This window comes from Pleurodeles waltl, chromosome 7, assembly GCF_031143425.1.
Source record: "Pleurodeles waltl isolate 20211129_DDA chromosome 7, aPleWal1.hap1.20221129, whole genome shotgun sequence".
In the NCBI taxonomy this organism is placed as follows: Eukaryota; Metazoa; Chordata; class Amphibia; order Caudata; family Salamandridae; genus Pleurodeles; species Pleurodeles waltl.
In genome coordinates this window covers 1291157798-1291173841 of record NC_090446.1, presented here as the reverse complement: position 1 = coordinate 1291173841, position 16044 = coordinate 1291157798, and the positions used below count along the sequence as shown (strand labels likewise).

General features: G+C 44.6%; 1 protein-coding gene across 2 annotated transcripts in view; it reads left to right on the top strand.

The window, feature by feature from the left end:
- The window catches only part of LOC138246188 (serine/threonine-protein kinase SBK1-like), a 62647-nt gene that overhangs the window by 8168 nt on the left and 38435 nt on the right, over positions 1–16044 (top strand). The gene's annotated exons all lie outside the window — the stretch shown is intronic.

Here is a 16044-nt window from a genome sequence, read left to right as displayed (position 1 = left end):
AGAATATGCACATCCTTTGGAGAAGACTGAGGCATATTGCATGTTGTCCCCATCCTAGAGTGGACAAGTGCTCGAAGGGAACAGAGTCTGGTTACTAACTCCTGGCTCCAGCGCTTCCTGTTAAATGCAGTAATATTTCATGGATGGCTTATTATATTTCTATTGAGTTATGTAGAAATATATGTTGAATTGTGTTATCTTAAATTATAGAATGCTGGTAGAATTGGTGTTAGTTATACAAATGCCCAGTTCTATTATGCTTTTTATGTTTTTTACTCATGGAGATTTGTGCTATGTTATCCTACTTTCTGTCATGCATGTAATTTTATGTCAGGTCATGTTATGCGACTTATGCCATGATTTGATATATCATTTTTTATGTTGGCTATGTCCTTTTTTGTGTTTTTTTAAGTTGTTATGTTGGATTATGTTGTGCTGTTGAATTATGGGTTGTTATGTTTTGCATTTACTAATAAAGTACGGAAACTAGTTAAATTATTTAATCCCAGGACAGTGAAAGATGAAAGCGTAAAGACGTGTGACTAATAGCTAGGAATTGTGTTTTCAGAAATATAGGTGTATTAAGTTTATAGCTGGAGGTAACAGTTTGTGTGTTTGAATTAAATTTCATATAGAAGATAATTCCAGATGTTGGTGCCTTGGGTAATAAATAGCTATTCTTTAAAAATAGATTATGCATTCATTAGTAGGTGTTTTTTCTGTGCGCCAGTTGGTGATTGGGTAATGATAGAGGTGATACTGATGGAGTCAGTTCCTGAGATACACTGAGATCTTGACTGTAGAGTTGCTTGTATTAAGATCACAGTATTGGAAGTTATCCTGTCCCTTGCAGGCAGTAAATGAATCCCTCGAAAGAATAGAAAGATGTAGGTGAGTTTAATGACACCGATTACTATTCTGCCTACAAGATTTGGATGTTTAGGGCTGTAGAATAATAATAACGAGGAGGTGGCGTACAATACAGTACCTTAGTCAAGTTTGTAGGGATGACTTCCCTATGTTAACCAGATTCATACAGCATACCTGTTTTCTTTTGTGACTGGCATTGCATAAAGTATTTAGAAGACCTCTAAGGGTTGTATGATTTCTTCAGTATAATCAATTATCTATCTATCTATCTATCTATCTATCTATCTATCTATCTATCTATCTATCTATCTATCTATCTATCTATCTATCTATTTATCTATGAGAGAGAAACATATCACCACTAATACTCATTCATATACCTAAATGAAATGAAGACTGTTTGTTATAATAAACTTGTACAGATTTATGCAACCTCTAAATTTATGGCAAAAGTATAAATAATTCTGTATATTCATCAATAATATCTCTATATCTAGCTATCCATATAGCTACCAACACGTATCAGTGAATATTCAAACCATAATTTAAATTCAATAAGTAATTGAATTGATTAGAGGTAGACATGATGGAGCACTAATAAAGGAAACTAGGATGAAAGAGTAGAAAGGAGAAAGTAAATAAAATATACTTTAGAAAGGGATAACAGTGTAGTTTAAAAAGGTTTTTAATAGTTTTGAAAAAAAACAATAATATTCCTGATTGAAAATTCGAAAACAGGCAAATATTAAATAATGGTTGTATGATGGAGGGTAACATTTTGGTGCAAGGTAGTCACGGACTGACCCAGGAACTGTTTTTATAGATGTGCTTAGGATCCAGAAGCACTGTGGGCCTGATTTAAGAGGCCCCAGCACCACCTTAGTGCCTCCATAACATCTTTTATTTGACACTAAGGTGACACTACAGAGGCTTTTATACATGTGCCATATTTACAAAGTGGGACAATTGCATGCATTGTGCAAACGGGGGCCCATGCACTGCCCATGCCAAGTGTAATAAACACTGGAGCTGATTTAAGAAAAGTGCAGCACCACTTACCATGCACCCCGTTTTACCCCCCCTGCCTCCACCATTTGTGCACCGTATTTAAAATAGAATTCCTGACTCTATTAATGTACTCTGCAGGAGTAGCACCAACATTTTGGTGCTACTCCTGCAGAGTACATAGGGGCAGAGGTTTTCCCCCAACTTACTCCCAACATTCAGAGCTATTTTCTTAGCACCAAATTCACTCTTGCATCTAGAATGGACGCAGGCTGCATTTTGTGCTAAGATAAGAAGAGACAAAGGCAGCAAGAATACAAATAGTAAGTGGCCACTCTAGCTTGCTAAATGCCTTCTTGTGGTAGGTTTTTCCCCCCAAATTATGTGAGGAGGAGTAATCACAGAATTATCAGTAATTCTGCTCCAAAGAGTAGTGCACAATTACTGAAATTACTATGATTAATTGGGCGTAAGTGAAATTCCACTCAGAACTAATCGAAATATAGAGCACTGAAATATTGTCCCACAAAAGCAACTATATATAGTTAAGTATAAATTCAATAACCTTAACTACGCATCTCAATACCTTGAAGATGTACATATAATTAGGGTTAAATACAGTGAACCTATACTTACCTTTAAATATCAACATTCACAATGTTTTATAGTTGATACTTAGTTCACAATATGTGTGTAGGACAATTTGTAGGACAATATTTTGTCCACAATATTGTACTGCACCCTGGAGCAAGTGGAATTTGAACCAAAAGCGCTTAATCTCTTATTCTAAAACATTTTTAGGGTCGAGCACACAAGTACTCTAGCCTGTTGTAATCTCTTTGTGAGCTTTTAACCACGTCTACTACTGCTATTCATTCTTTGTTGTGCTTGTCTTAAATGCTTCATTTTTATTGGTGCATTTGGTGAAATGTTCTGAGTTCCCTCCCAGACGATTTTACTAAGTGAACATTTTTGTTGGCCATCACACTACGTCATGCTTCCTCCTGTTAGTGTGTGATGGCCCCTCCTCTGGTTTCTGTTTGCCTTTCATCCCAGCTGCGATCCTTTCTAGATATTCACTCAGGGAGTCAATTACTCTAGCGCTCACACTCATGGCAGCAGTAGCTCTTTGAATTGACTTGTTTATGTCAACTGTTTTACTTTTATTTTTCAATTTATGTGGCAAGAAAAGTCCACTAAGGAATTTACAATGCTAATACCACTAACTCGAGCAAAAGTAAGACCCATTCCATTGCCAATGTTTCTTTCTTTGTGTAGTTTCACTTTTAGCCTACCATGGCTATGAATTTCCTGTATTTGCAGGCCTGAATCACAAAGCATTTTCTGGAAGTAGATCTATCTTACTATAGACTTTGGTGTGCATTTTCATGAGTAAAACATGCTTATTCACACTGAAAAGAGGTTTTATGAATTCTTGAGTACGTCCAACTTGGGAGCAAGACACTACTGTTCATAAAATATGCGTTATGAATAAGATATGGACATTTAGAAGTATTTAAGTAATTTACACCAAAAAAACATAAAGTACAACACAATTACGCACAAAAAAATCTTTGTGAATTGCGCTGCTCATCTCTTATATAATAATAAATGTCCTGAACCAAAAATATTCTACTGCTATTAATGCTGGTACCGCCTTCTCCTCTTCTACACCCAGCTCATCACTCTTCTGTCTAGGGCTGTAATGACAAGTCCAGCACAATCAGACCAGAAGGGAGGTCTTGCCCTATTGGCACTGCAGTACAGCTCCAAAGTCCTGAGCAGGATTCGCCCCCTCACCCCCACAAATTGCCAGCATAGCTTTACTTTCCATTGGGAGTAAAATGGTCAGCTATGCGGTGCCTGCACGAGCATGGCTGCACACTGTGAGGAATGCCATCAAGGCACATGTCGCGGGGCTTGGACCTGCTGAGCAGGGCACAGCAGTTTGTTTAAAGCTGAGCTCTTCTGTATTGTGGATTAGGCTGAGAATGGTCTGCTGTGAAGCTTTCATTGGTTCAAGGGTTTGTGGTGGCTGCACGTGCCAGGCAGCACGTAGCAGTTGCATTGTCACCAGCAGCTGATGTAACTCCAAGGCTTGAATCTTCAGTGAACCTCATGCTGCATGTGTTGAGATAGAAAGGATACATTTGTTAGCTAAAAACAATGGAGCTAAACAAAAAAGGCAGTTATAACTATATGAACTGGTGTAAGAGTAGTACTTCAGGTGTTCATAAAATGCCATTGTGAATTTGCCCTGCAATGTCCAGCTCCCTGTTAGAAAAAGTGCAAAGAGGATGTACTACTGAATATCAACCGACGGAACGTCATGGTACAAGAATATCGAGGACAGAAAATTGAGTATTGAAAGGTAAGTGCATGTAGGGAAGTATAGATTTATTGTTCCTAACTCTGCATCTATGTGCATGAAGATATACATATATCACCACGTTACATTCATGAGGAGTTAGATATAGAAAATCGAGACATACTTACCTGTTGATATGTTATTATGGAGATTTTGTCCTCAATATTGTGTCCAATCAACATTCTACTGGCGATAGTCAGGGTGCACACCATTCAAAGAGGGCACAGTATTATTTGTCTCAACTTTTTATGAATATTCCCCTAATATTTTCATTTTTTGAAGTTTTTAGGTCAATTCACGAAGACATTTAAAAGTAAGTGAAGTAGTGCTACATGATTGCTACTTCATGTACTCATAAATGCCTTTGTGAATTACTCCCAGTATACATTAAAAGGAGCTCCATACCCATACAAAAAGGGATATGTACAAGAAACTTGCGCCAGTTTCCTCGTGTCGCCCCTGCCCCACCTAACGACACCATGTGTGCACCGTATTTACAATACAGCACACCATGGCTCACTTTAGGCCAATAGTGTCAATTTTTATTAATCCATTGTTGCAGTTTGCTGCACTAGCGTCAAAACTTTTCACGCTAGTGCAGCAAAGTTCAAGGAGGCCCATTGGTTATAGTGGGTGCGTCACTTTAACGCCTGCTTTGAGCAGGCATTAACAATGACTCCAAAAATGGCACATAGAAATCTTGTAGATTTCACTGCACTATTACTGCGGGCCTCCTAGCGCCGGAATGCTACCCTTGCATTTATTATGCCTGACACAGGCATAATGTGGCGCAAGGGGTTACAAAGTGGCGCAATGTATGCAATGCATTTGTAAATATGGCACAGTGAAAAATGCCTCCTTGAGCCATATTAGCATAACAAAATTGACGCTATTGTGGAGCAAGGAGGCACTAGGGCTTTGTAAAAGTGGCCCAAAGAGTTGTGCTGTGAGTTATATGAAGTTGTCCAAGTTTTAAAGTATTTTGTTCCATATTCTTTTGATTAATATTTTATAATTTAAACTGAGCTTTTTATGCAAAGTAGCCCATGAATGATAGAATTCCCAATTAATTTCAGTCTGTTGGTAGACTGCATGGTCTGAGTTCTGATGCAGTTTGACTGCGACTGATCCTCTCTTTGCCGGGTTCCCTAGCCATGCCAGAAGGGAGCTTGCCTTTTCCTCCTGCTTGTGGGTGCGGGCTACGTAGTCCTTATGGTCATAGCAGTGCAACCTCTCGATCTCTACTGCCACTTTTTTCTGGCCTCAAGGACCGTGGTCTGAAGGTCCAGATCATCTGGGTGCTTCTGCTTCACCGAGCTCAGCATTTCCTCTGCTTTCTAAATGTCTTGCAACGTACTCCTGAGGTTTCCAAGATTCATCGCCCCCTAATGACTGTCTTAAACGCATCCTATTCTACTATTCGCAAGCTTGTGGACCCTTCATTATCTTCAAAATAAGCCACCATGGCAAAACCAATGGAGTTGCAGAAGATCTGATCCTCCATTAGGTCTGGTCTAAGTAGCTATGTGAGGACCAGGGATCACAGGAGTGTCCAGCAAAGGCCCAGCAACAGCAGGTTATGTCCTGAGATTGTCCAGGTGAGGTATTCTGTCAGGTGTACCCACCTGTGTATGTCTGAGGAGTACAAGGAGGTGTCTAAGCGCCCATGCAGGTCATATAGTGATGAGTAGAAAGAGTAATCTTTTGTTTCCGGATGGTGCACTCTCCAAGAGTCTCTAACTCCCCAGTCCCGCTGTCAAGCCTGAAAAGCCCCAGCCGAGTGGGTCATCCAGGAATCCAGAAATGGGGGGTGAGACCTATCTAGAACAGTGTCAGAAATACAATTAAAGTCTCCTCCAAGCAGGTCCGATCACGTAAGGTGTGGAGCGAATCTGTCAGAAAGAGTAGCCAAAAAGCCTGGTTGATCAGTGTAAGGCCCATAAATGCTCCCCATTGTGACCTCCTGTCCATCCAGCCTCCCCTTCACAATGACGTGTTGCTCCAGTGGGTCTATGATCAATGCGGTGTGCTGAAAGGGAACTCCTGGCTTAATCCATATGAAGGCCCTCCGTACATAAGCTGAGTACTTAGTGTAATAGGTTTGGCCCCTCCGTCTGCATTACAGGGTGACCCCTTCCTTGGTGTCTAAATGGGTCTCCTGAAGTAGAGCGATGTGAATCCCTCTTCTAGTGAGGTGTGAGAATACTTTATGGCATTTGGACATCGAATGCATGCCCCTAAAGTTCCATGTCAATACTTTATAGTCTATGCTGTTAGGCATCCGGAGAAGTGCTTGCACTGTGTGGGTGACCATGGGCACACTGGACTCCCCTGATCAGAAACCCCCCATTACAGTCCTGAAGCATGATGAATAGATGCAACCCCAAACAATCCCCTGATAAACAATAACCAGAATACCCCACCTCCCCTTCCCCAGGGCAAGTGGTGCATCCTGCCCCTCCAAACTTTCGAAGAACCATCAGTAATGCATGTTCCTGCCTTCTATCGCTCAGGCAATACATAGCAGGTGGGTAGCAGCCCAGCCAGTCCACAGTGTCCAGAACCGGGCATCTCAAGCAACCATCCAACTATCATGTTAACTATGGAAATTAAAAGAACAAAAACCCCAGAAACAGCCCATTTGCAGAGGAGGGCAAATAAAGGAATAACACTAACCAGCCTAAGAAAGGAATCTCACTTCCCCTGTGATTTTTTTGTTTTTTTTTTGCAGGCCCAGTGTATATTTTCAGAGGAGATCATCCACTGTTCTTTGGATAACCACCGGCAGCAGCACTCTGGAGTGCCCCGAAGTGAGTGATCCACTGTCAGAGTCAGTTCTCTCCTCACTCGCTCCCTGGGAGGGGGATGGTGGGCAGCTAGTTGATCAGCCCAAAGATGCGACTGCCTCCACCACACTCTGGCACTCTCATCATGTTTCATTTCCAGTGGGAGGCCCAGTCAAAGCTGGGGACCCCCTCTGGCAGAAGTGAGGGCAGCGCTACCCACTCTGCATCTGAGCCATCCCGCTCAGGCCTGGACGAAGTTGTCGCTCCACCCAGGCCTAGGCATCTTGAGGTGCGTTCAACAGTTTGACCCCCTCCGGAGCCACCACTCAGAGCCGTGTGGGGAACAGCATAGAGTACGCCATACCCAGCTCACAGAGTTTCTTCTTCACTGCAGTAAATGCCACTCTCTGGTGCTGGATCTTGGGAAAAGTCCTGAAATATTGGGATCTTGTGATTCTCCACTACGAGATTCCCTCTTTGACGGGACATCTGCAGAATGTGATCACTGTCTGTGAAGTGGAGCACACATGCTACTACGGGCCTTGGGGGCAACTCAGGGGGAATGGCCAGGATGGAACCCTGTGGGTGCGCTCCAGGGCAAAAAATGGGGAGAGGCCCTCGGGGGCCACCTCTCACCCAAGCCAGCCCTACAGGTATTGCACTATGTCAGATTTGATTTTTTTCAGGCAACACCACTACTCAGATGTTATTGCAGCATGCTCTGTTTTCGGCACCCTACTCCCTGCTCTCCAGTGTCTTGAGGTGGGATTGAATGGAGCCCAAGCGGTCTCTAGTCTCTGTCACCACAGGGGTTGTTTCGGAAAGTTTCCTCTCTGCCACAGTGACTCTTTCCGCTAAACTTCTGTGGTCGTCACGCAATAGGTCCCGAGCAGTGCACAGCATGTCAATCTTGGTTTCCAGGGCTCCCTGTGATGCTCCAATAGACTGCAACGTGTCCTGAAGTGTGGGGACAGAAGGCTTTGCCACATTAGGAGGCGGCATAGCCTGTTCATGATAATCAATCCGTGTCTTGCTTCTTCACATACTTTCCCATATCACTTCACTGGATTAGGCAAGGTCTTGTGTCCATTGATAGGATTCCCTTCAGTTCAAGAAAAGATCCACCAGCACAATTTAGGGTCTCTGGGTGCAATTCTCAGCCCAGTGTGATCTAATCAGGCAACCGGTGATCAGGGGTCGGGCACCCCTCAGCAGCCAGCTCCACCCCTTTGGGCAGGCTCCAAGGGCCACCAGACACATCAATTGTGGGCTGGTGGCACTCCCTCTCACATTCTCTGCACCCCAGATGTTCCGCAGATGGGGCTCATGACCCAGTGCCCCCTTCGCCTCACCTTTGAGGTCGCTGCACCACCCTCCACCTAGGTTCAGTCAGCATCCAAGGCCAGCAGCGAGTAGGCCAGTGCAAGTCCTGATCCTGCTCGCCTCCCGATGTCTGCACTGCCACCTACAAGGACCTGCCTTCCTCGTAGGCTCAAGGCTTCATCGCTTCCTCCTCAGGTCGCCTCCAGCCTCTCCTTGCACTAGCGCCCGAGGGTAAAGCAGGGCCCCATTGCTCCTCTCCTCATCTGTGCTACTCTCTACTCCATGCAGGGGTACAGTCGAATGGGGAGCCCCGGTACATACCAGGGAGGGGTGCCTCAGGCCCAGCCGCCAAATGCTCACCGCAGAGGGCCACCGCTCCACTCACAGGCTTAGTCCCCTCAGCTTCAGGCAAGGCGGTGAGGAGCCAGCGGAGACCCCGATCTATTAGTCTATACTCATCCACGCTGCCACCTCTGCAGATCGGTCTTCCCCTCTCGGTCTCCAGGCCCTGCTGCTCTGCCTCCGTCTTCTCCAAACCCGCTGCCTCCGTCTTCTCCAAACCCGCTGCCTCGCCAGTGGCCTGAGGCCGAGCGGGGTGCCAATCCTCCTCCCCTCGTCAGGACGTCTCTCTCTAATAAGGGCAGGGTCTCATGGAGAACCCTGGCCCCACCAGGCAGGGCTCTGCAGTGCCCCCAGCCCAGCCGCTGGGTCCGCAGCCCAGTGTCATCAGTGCCGCGAGCAGGGCCTCCAGCAATCTGCCCAACAGGTCCTGCTGTACTTTGCAGTGCCCCAGCATCAATCCACTCACCAGTCACAGCAGGCAGCCCTCCACCCAATGTGCGCCACCTCCACCTGGCTATGCTTCAGCAAATCGGTCTCCTCTTCTTAGGGCTCCACTGAAGGACAGGCCGTCATCTTGGGCTGTCATGCGGCCGTGCACCAGATCCGCCACCGGGCTCATTGCAGGCGTCTGTCCCTGTTAGCTTCAGCGAGGGGCACCCTTCTGCACCAAGTGGGTCAGACCTACTTCATGTGCTTACTGGCCACTCCCCCAGTGGTGACATTCATCATTATATGCAGAGCTCAAGTGCATTTTGTCTTTTCCTTCAGTGGAACCTATTTTTCTAGATATCAGATATCATGAGTCCTATAACTGAAGCATAGCTAACTAAAGCCATTCCAAGCAAGTAAGTTCTAATCAGACAGTCATAATATTTGAGGTAAATTAAACAGGGTCTATTTTCTTGGTGATTAAAAACACACATCCTTCTCAACAAACTGTTGTTCACCCATTAACTGCTCTTCTTAAATAAGTCTCATAGTATTAAATAAGTCTCATAGCATCCCTTACTGTGGAGCCCTCCAATGTAAAAACCCTTAACAACAAAAAGAAAAGATAACATGAAGAGAGAAATCTTGCATCCTATATCTGCTACAAGGCAGTGCAGAGAAAACTCCTCTTATGGATCTGATTCACAAAAGTCCCAGCTGGAAAGTTAAAAATATAGCTTGTAAGCTTATGTCTATTATTTAAATACATTGAAGACTTTCTTAGATTTTGCAAATACATTCAGAAATACTCCTGGGAGTCTGCTGCTGAGTTGAGGCATACATAACTATGATGCATGACTTCATCCCAGCCCAACTAGTCTTTGTGATGCCTGATGCAAACTAGACTAGTAAAAAAGATTGGTGTGCTGCTGTCCTCTAGGGACATTTCTGATTAAATAGTACTTTCTGGTCTACCCTTTTTAAGCAGGGGCGTGGCTTCCTGGGGTGTTTGGGGTGTTACACCACCCCTATTAAATGTATTGTGTAATAAATAGTAGGGTGCAGGTGCTTTCAGTCGGGTATAGTGAGATGTCTGTCGGATTTCTACACACAGACTGAAAACGCACACACACTCTCCCTCTACCTGTTTCGAAAGAGAATGAAAAATGGTGTTCATTTCACAAAATAATGTTTTTTCTCTCACTTAGTACCCCTACCATTCTACATTACTCTCCCTTTCCACTGCCCCTCAAGCGCCTCTCATGCCCCTGCTTCTTGTATAATGTATTGTAACATTATGGGGTATGTTTACTAAGATTAGTCTCCCTGTTTGTGTCACAAAAGTGATGCAAATGGACGCAAAATCTTTTTCCGCAATTTACTTTCCAGTGCAAACCTGTTTTGTGCTGAAAATTCACTTGAAAGTAATGTAAAAGAGCTTGTAGCGCTGCTTTGCAATACTTTGCGGCAAAAGGGAATATCAGTGGTGGTACATGGGCATTCCAATGCAACCACCCATGGTTTTTTATGCAAACTCTTATTTACTACAAAAAAGTAGACAGAGTTTTCCGTCAAAAAATAACGTCCATTTCAAATAGACATTACAAGGAGAAATGCTTTTATTTCTCCTTTCTTTTCCGACTTTCATGTGTGCTGCAATGTACAGCGCACATACAAAGTGGGAATAGTTTTAAAGCTAGTTTAAGCATTGCATTTTGTACAGGAAGGGTAACCTTCCAATACAAAATCAATGCTAGACTTAGGGTGAGATTGGGATACAAAATAGGCTTTGGAACCCTAAAAAAAGTTGCCCACATTTGGGGTTTGTGCCTTTTCGCAAAACACTGCTTCGGTGTTTTAAGTATTATGAAAAGAAGGGGGATGATTGTCTAGAAGAGGCATGTTTTCTTAAATTCACTGAGATAAAAAAATTGCAAATGCTGTGAGGACTGTTTGTGCATGGATTAGTTCACACTGGTGAACAACACCTGAATATGCATGAGGCCACTTCTGCTCAGGCTCCCTGCCACCTCCATCTGCAAACATTAATGGGCTAGCACAGTGAGAGACTGGGAATTACACCTCTGCCTCCTAGGTAAAAGGAAGGTAAAGGAGGCACATTTGCCTTTGGAAAGGCAGTTCAGGCCTCCATTGGGCAGCTGGTGGCATCTGAACAGCACAGATAAAGCCCAAATCGGCCTCCACGCTGCCCACAAAAGTGGCCACAGCTGCAACTAAGATACTGGGCCAACACCCAGTGCCCAAGTGCACGCCTTATCAACCCGACCCTCGCTAGACTCACACAGCCACCCTTTCACTATTGTGCAAAGGTGTGTGAGTGGTGCATGGCTACCTGATTGTGCGTTGGCTTTAGGGAGTGTGGACGAGAGTGCTATATCTCTGTAAATGTGGCACTCTCCTGCTCTCTTCTTCTCAGGCAGCGCAGTGCATCATTTTTAGCTTTTGCAAAGTGGGAGAATTTGGTAAATAGACCTCTATGTGCCAGTGTGGTGGTTGGGAAATCTGAAGCTTACCCCCCAATCTTACTGACCAAGCTGTGCCCCTAGTTTAATTCTTGTCTGTAGACAGCTTTATCTGGATGTTGGAGGCAAATCTGTTGTGTTTGATGTATTTAGAGTAGGCTCAATCCCCAACCGTTGTTCATCTTTCAGAGGCTTTTTTGCCCTTTTTGGTACACTACTGCTGACTCAATGGCTTTCCTCCCTAATCTTGTGTTTGCCCTGAGCAAAGGAACATTTCTTTCTCCCTGTGTTTTGACATGATGATTGATTGGATGTGGTGTTTCTTCCACTTCTGCCATCCGGATCTTAACTTACACTGTATTACAGTTAAATCCCAATGTCTCCCAGTGCTCTTTACACTGCCTTGGTTGTGCCAATGCTTGTTCTCAAGTTTACCTCAAACTTGGCTTATGCCAATTAGGCCTTGCTATTGTCCTGGTCATGAATCAGCTCCTTGCCATGCACTAGAAAGTGCAGCTTTCCCTCCTTCCAAACCAACATTATTTCTCCGTCCAAAACATGTTTCAGTGCTAGGAGAGTAAACAGCAACTTCCTGTTCAGAAACCACACTCAGCTGATGCTGAAGTCTATCTAAGGAGGTTTGGGCAATAAATTGAACTGATCCTATTGCCTCAGTTCTTATGTGGTTAAAAGAAAGTGTGGTTAGGGAATAGGCAGCTTAGGGGCCAAGCAATCCACATATCATAACACATATTTGGAAAGTGCCAACAATGCTGACATCATGTGTTCCTGAAGAGGGGTAACTGGAATATTTGCTCTTGACCCACTCAGCAGACTGTGGTCAAGGAAATCTCTGAAGCAACATTGCTGGGGCTTGAAGGGTCAGTGTGAAGAAGTCCATGATGCAGCTGCTTGGACAGCATCTGCCTGTTTTCAGGTCGAGCCTAGGCTGTGTGCATGCACTATCTGCAAGACAAGCTGTATTCAGTCTATGGGCTTTAACCACGCCCACCATTGCCATTTGTTCTTTGTTGTGCTTGTCTTAAATGCTTCCTTTTCATTGATGCATTTTTCAAAAATGTCCCTCCTTTGTGTGCTTAGTTCCCCTCCAGGTGATTTCACTAAGAGAACATTTTTGTTGGTTATCATACTACATTCACACTTGTCCTGTTACAGTGTGATGGCCACTCTTCTCTCCTCTTGTCTGGGCATTACAGCCTAATGTTCCTTTGGTTGTCCATAGAAATGTGTTCACACCACACCAGTGAAAACACCACGTTTACAAAGTCACCAAAGGTTTCAGGTTTTGTTTGTTCTTGTGCCTCTGCTCAGATATACTTAACTGAGGTTTTGCAAGCCACTTTTCCCTCCACTGTTGTTTTAGAAAAATGAACTCTCTGTGCGTGTATTTCAGACACTCTCTGTCCACTTTCAGTCTTCCTCATTCTTAAGTCCTCTAAACAGTGCTACAGCTGCTCCTCTGGTCCCAGTGGTAAATCCTCATTCTTAATCCTATAGGAAGTGCTGCTTGCTGCTTCTCTGGTCCCGTCTGTAATTCCTCACTCTAAGTCCTCTAGACAATGCTGCAAGCGGCTTATCTTGTCCCATCCATAATTCCTCATTTTAAGTCCTCTAGGCAGTGCTGCCTTCTGCCTCTCTGGTCCCATTGATTATTCCTCATTCTAAATCCTCTAGACAATGCTGCAAGCTGCTTCTCTTGTCCCGTCCGTAATTCTTCATTCTAAGTCCTCTATGCAGTGCTGCTAGCTGCTTCTCTGGTCCCGTCTGTAATTCCTCATTCTAAGTCCTCTAGACAGTGCAGCAGCTGCTTTTTTGGTCCGGTGGTAACTCCTCATATTTAGTCCTGTAGACAATGCTGCAGCTGCTTCTCTAGTCCCAGTGGTAATTCCTCATTCTAAATCCTCTAGACAGTGCTGCAGCTGCTTCTCTGGTCCCAGTGTTAATTCCTCTTTCTCAGTCCTCTAGGCAGTGCTGCCTGCTGCTTCTCTGGTCCAGTTGATCATTCCTCCTTCTAAGTCCTTTAGACAATGCTGCAAGCTGCTTCTTTGGACCCATCGGTAATTACTCATTTGAGACCTCTGGGAGTGCAGCTAGCTGCTTCTCTGGTCGCAGTGGTAATTCCTCACTCTACATCCTCTAGACAGTGCTGCTAGCTGCTTCCCTGGTCCCAGTGGTAATTCCTCATCCTAAATCCTGTAGGTGGTGCTGCTAGCTGCTTCTCCGGTCCCCGTGGTAATTCCTCATTTTAAGTCCTCCATACAGTGCTGCTAGCTGCGTCTCTGGTCCCAATGGTAATTACTCATTCTAAGTCCCCTAGGCAGTGCTGCAGCTGCCTCTCTTGTCCCAGTGGTAAATCCTCATTCTTAATCTTATAAGCAGTGCTGCTTGCTGCTTGTCTGGTTCCGTCAGTATTTCCTCGTTCTAAGTCCTCCAGACAATACTGCAAGCTGCTTCTCTGGTCCTGTCTGTAATTCCTCGTTCTAAGTCCTCTAGGCAGTTCTGCTAGCAGCTTCTCTGGTCCCAGAGGTAATTCCTAATTCTACGTCCTCTAGACAGTGCTGCAGCTGCTTTTCTGGTCTCAGTGGTAATTCCTCATATTTAGTCCTGCAGACAATGCTACAGCTGCTTCTCTGGTCCCAGTGGTAATTCCGCATTCTAGGTCCTTTAGACAGTGCTGCAGCTGCTTCTCTGGTCCCAGTGGTGATTCCACATTCTAAGTCCTCTAGATGGTGCTGCAGATGCTTCTCTGGTCCCAGTGGTAATTCCTCATTCTTAGTCCTTTAGGAAGTGCTGCAGCTGCTTCTCTGGCCCGTTGGTAAATACTCATTCTAAGTCCTCTAGACATGCAGCAAGCTGCTTCTCTGGTCCAGTGGTGCTGCAAGCTGCTTCTCTGGTCCATTGGTAATTCCTCATTCTAAGTCCTCTACACAGTGCTGCAGCTGCACTCTGGTCCCAGTGGTAATTCCTCATTTTACATCCTCTAGACAATGCTGAAGCTGCTTCTCTGGACCTGTCGGTAATTACTCATTCTAAGTCTTTTAGGCAGTGCCTACTAGCTGCTTCTCTGTACCCAGTGGTAATTCATCATTTAAAGTCCTCTAAAAAGTGCTGCTAGCTGCTTCTCTGGTCCCGTGGTAATTCCTAATTTTAAGTCCTCTAGACAATGCTGCAGCTGCTCTCTGGTCCAAGGGGTAATTCCTCATTCTTTGTCCTCTGGACAATGTTGCAAGCTTCTCTGTAACTGTCGGTAATTACTCTTTCTAAGTAATTATAGACAGTGCTGCTAGCTGCTTCTCTGGTCCAGTGGTAATTCCCCATTCTTAGTCCTGTAGGAGGTGCTGAAGCTGCTTTTCTGGTCCCATCAGTAATTCCTCATTCTAAGTCCTCTAGACAATGCTGCAAGCTGCTTCTCTGATCCGATCTGTATTCCTCATTCTAAGTCCTCTTGGCTATGCTGCTAGCTGCTTCTCTGGTCCCAGTGGCAATTCCTTATTCTAAGTCCTCTACACTGTGCTGCAGCTGCCTCTCTGACCCCAGTGGTAATTTCTCATTCGAAATCATCTTGGCAGTGCTGCTAACTGCTTCTCTGGTCCCAGTTGTAATTTCTCATTCTAAGTCCTTTAGACAATGCTGCAAGCTTCTTCTCTGGATCCATCGGTAATTGCTCATTCCATGTTATTTAGGCAGTGCTGCTAGCTGCTTCTCTGGTCCCAATGGTAATTCATCATTCTAAGTCCTCTAGATAGTGTTCCTAGCTGCTTCTCTGGTCCCAGTGGTAATTCCTCATTCTAAGTCCTCTATGAAGTGCTGCTAGCTGCTTCTCTGGTCCCATCTGTAATTCCTCATTCTAAGTCCTCTAAACAATGCTGCAAGCTGCTTCTCTGGTCCCATTGGTAATTCCTCATTCTAAGTCCTTTAGGCAGTGCTGCTAGCTGCCTCTCTGGTGCCAGTTGTAATTCCTCATTCTTAGTCCTGTAGATAATGCTGCAGCTGCTTCTCTGGTCCCAATGTTACTCATTCTTAGTCCCCTAGACAGTGCATCTAGCTGCTTCTTGGTTCCCATTGGTAAATCCTCCATTCTAAGTCCTCTAGGAAGTGCTGCAGTTATCTCTCTGTGCCCAGTAGTAATTCACCATTCTTAGTCCTCTAGACTGTGCTGCACCTTCGCCTCTGTTCATACATCCGTTACACTCCAAACCAAAACACATAGGTAAAAAACATTGTCATTTATAACGCCAATAGCTCTAACTCCCACAAATGCGAGACCTATTGCATTGCAAATGCTTGTTATATAAGCCTGTCATTCAGGACACTGGCAGAAAGCCAGGGTGAATAAAAAGGGCAACCACTTTCAAAATGCATTACTCCGTCTGACCAGAAGTGAGCACATTTTCACAGCCTTAGTTTATACAGGGCA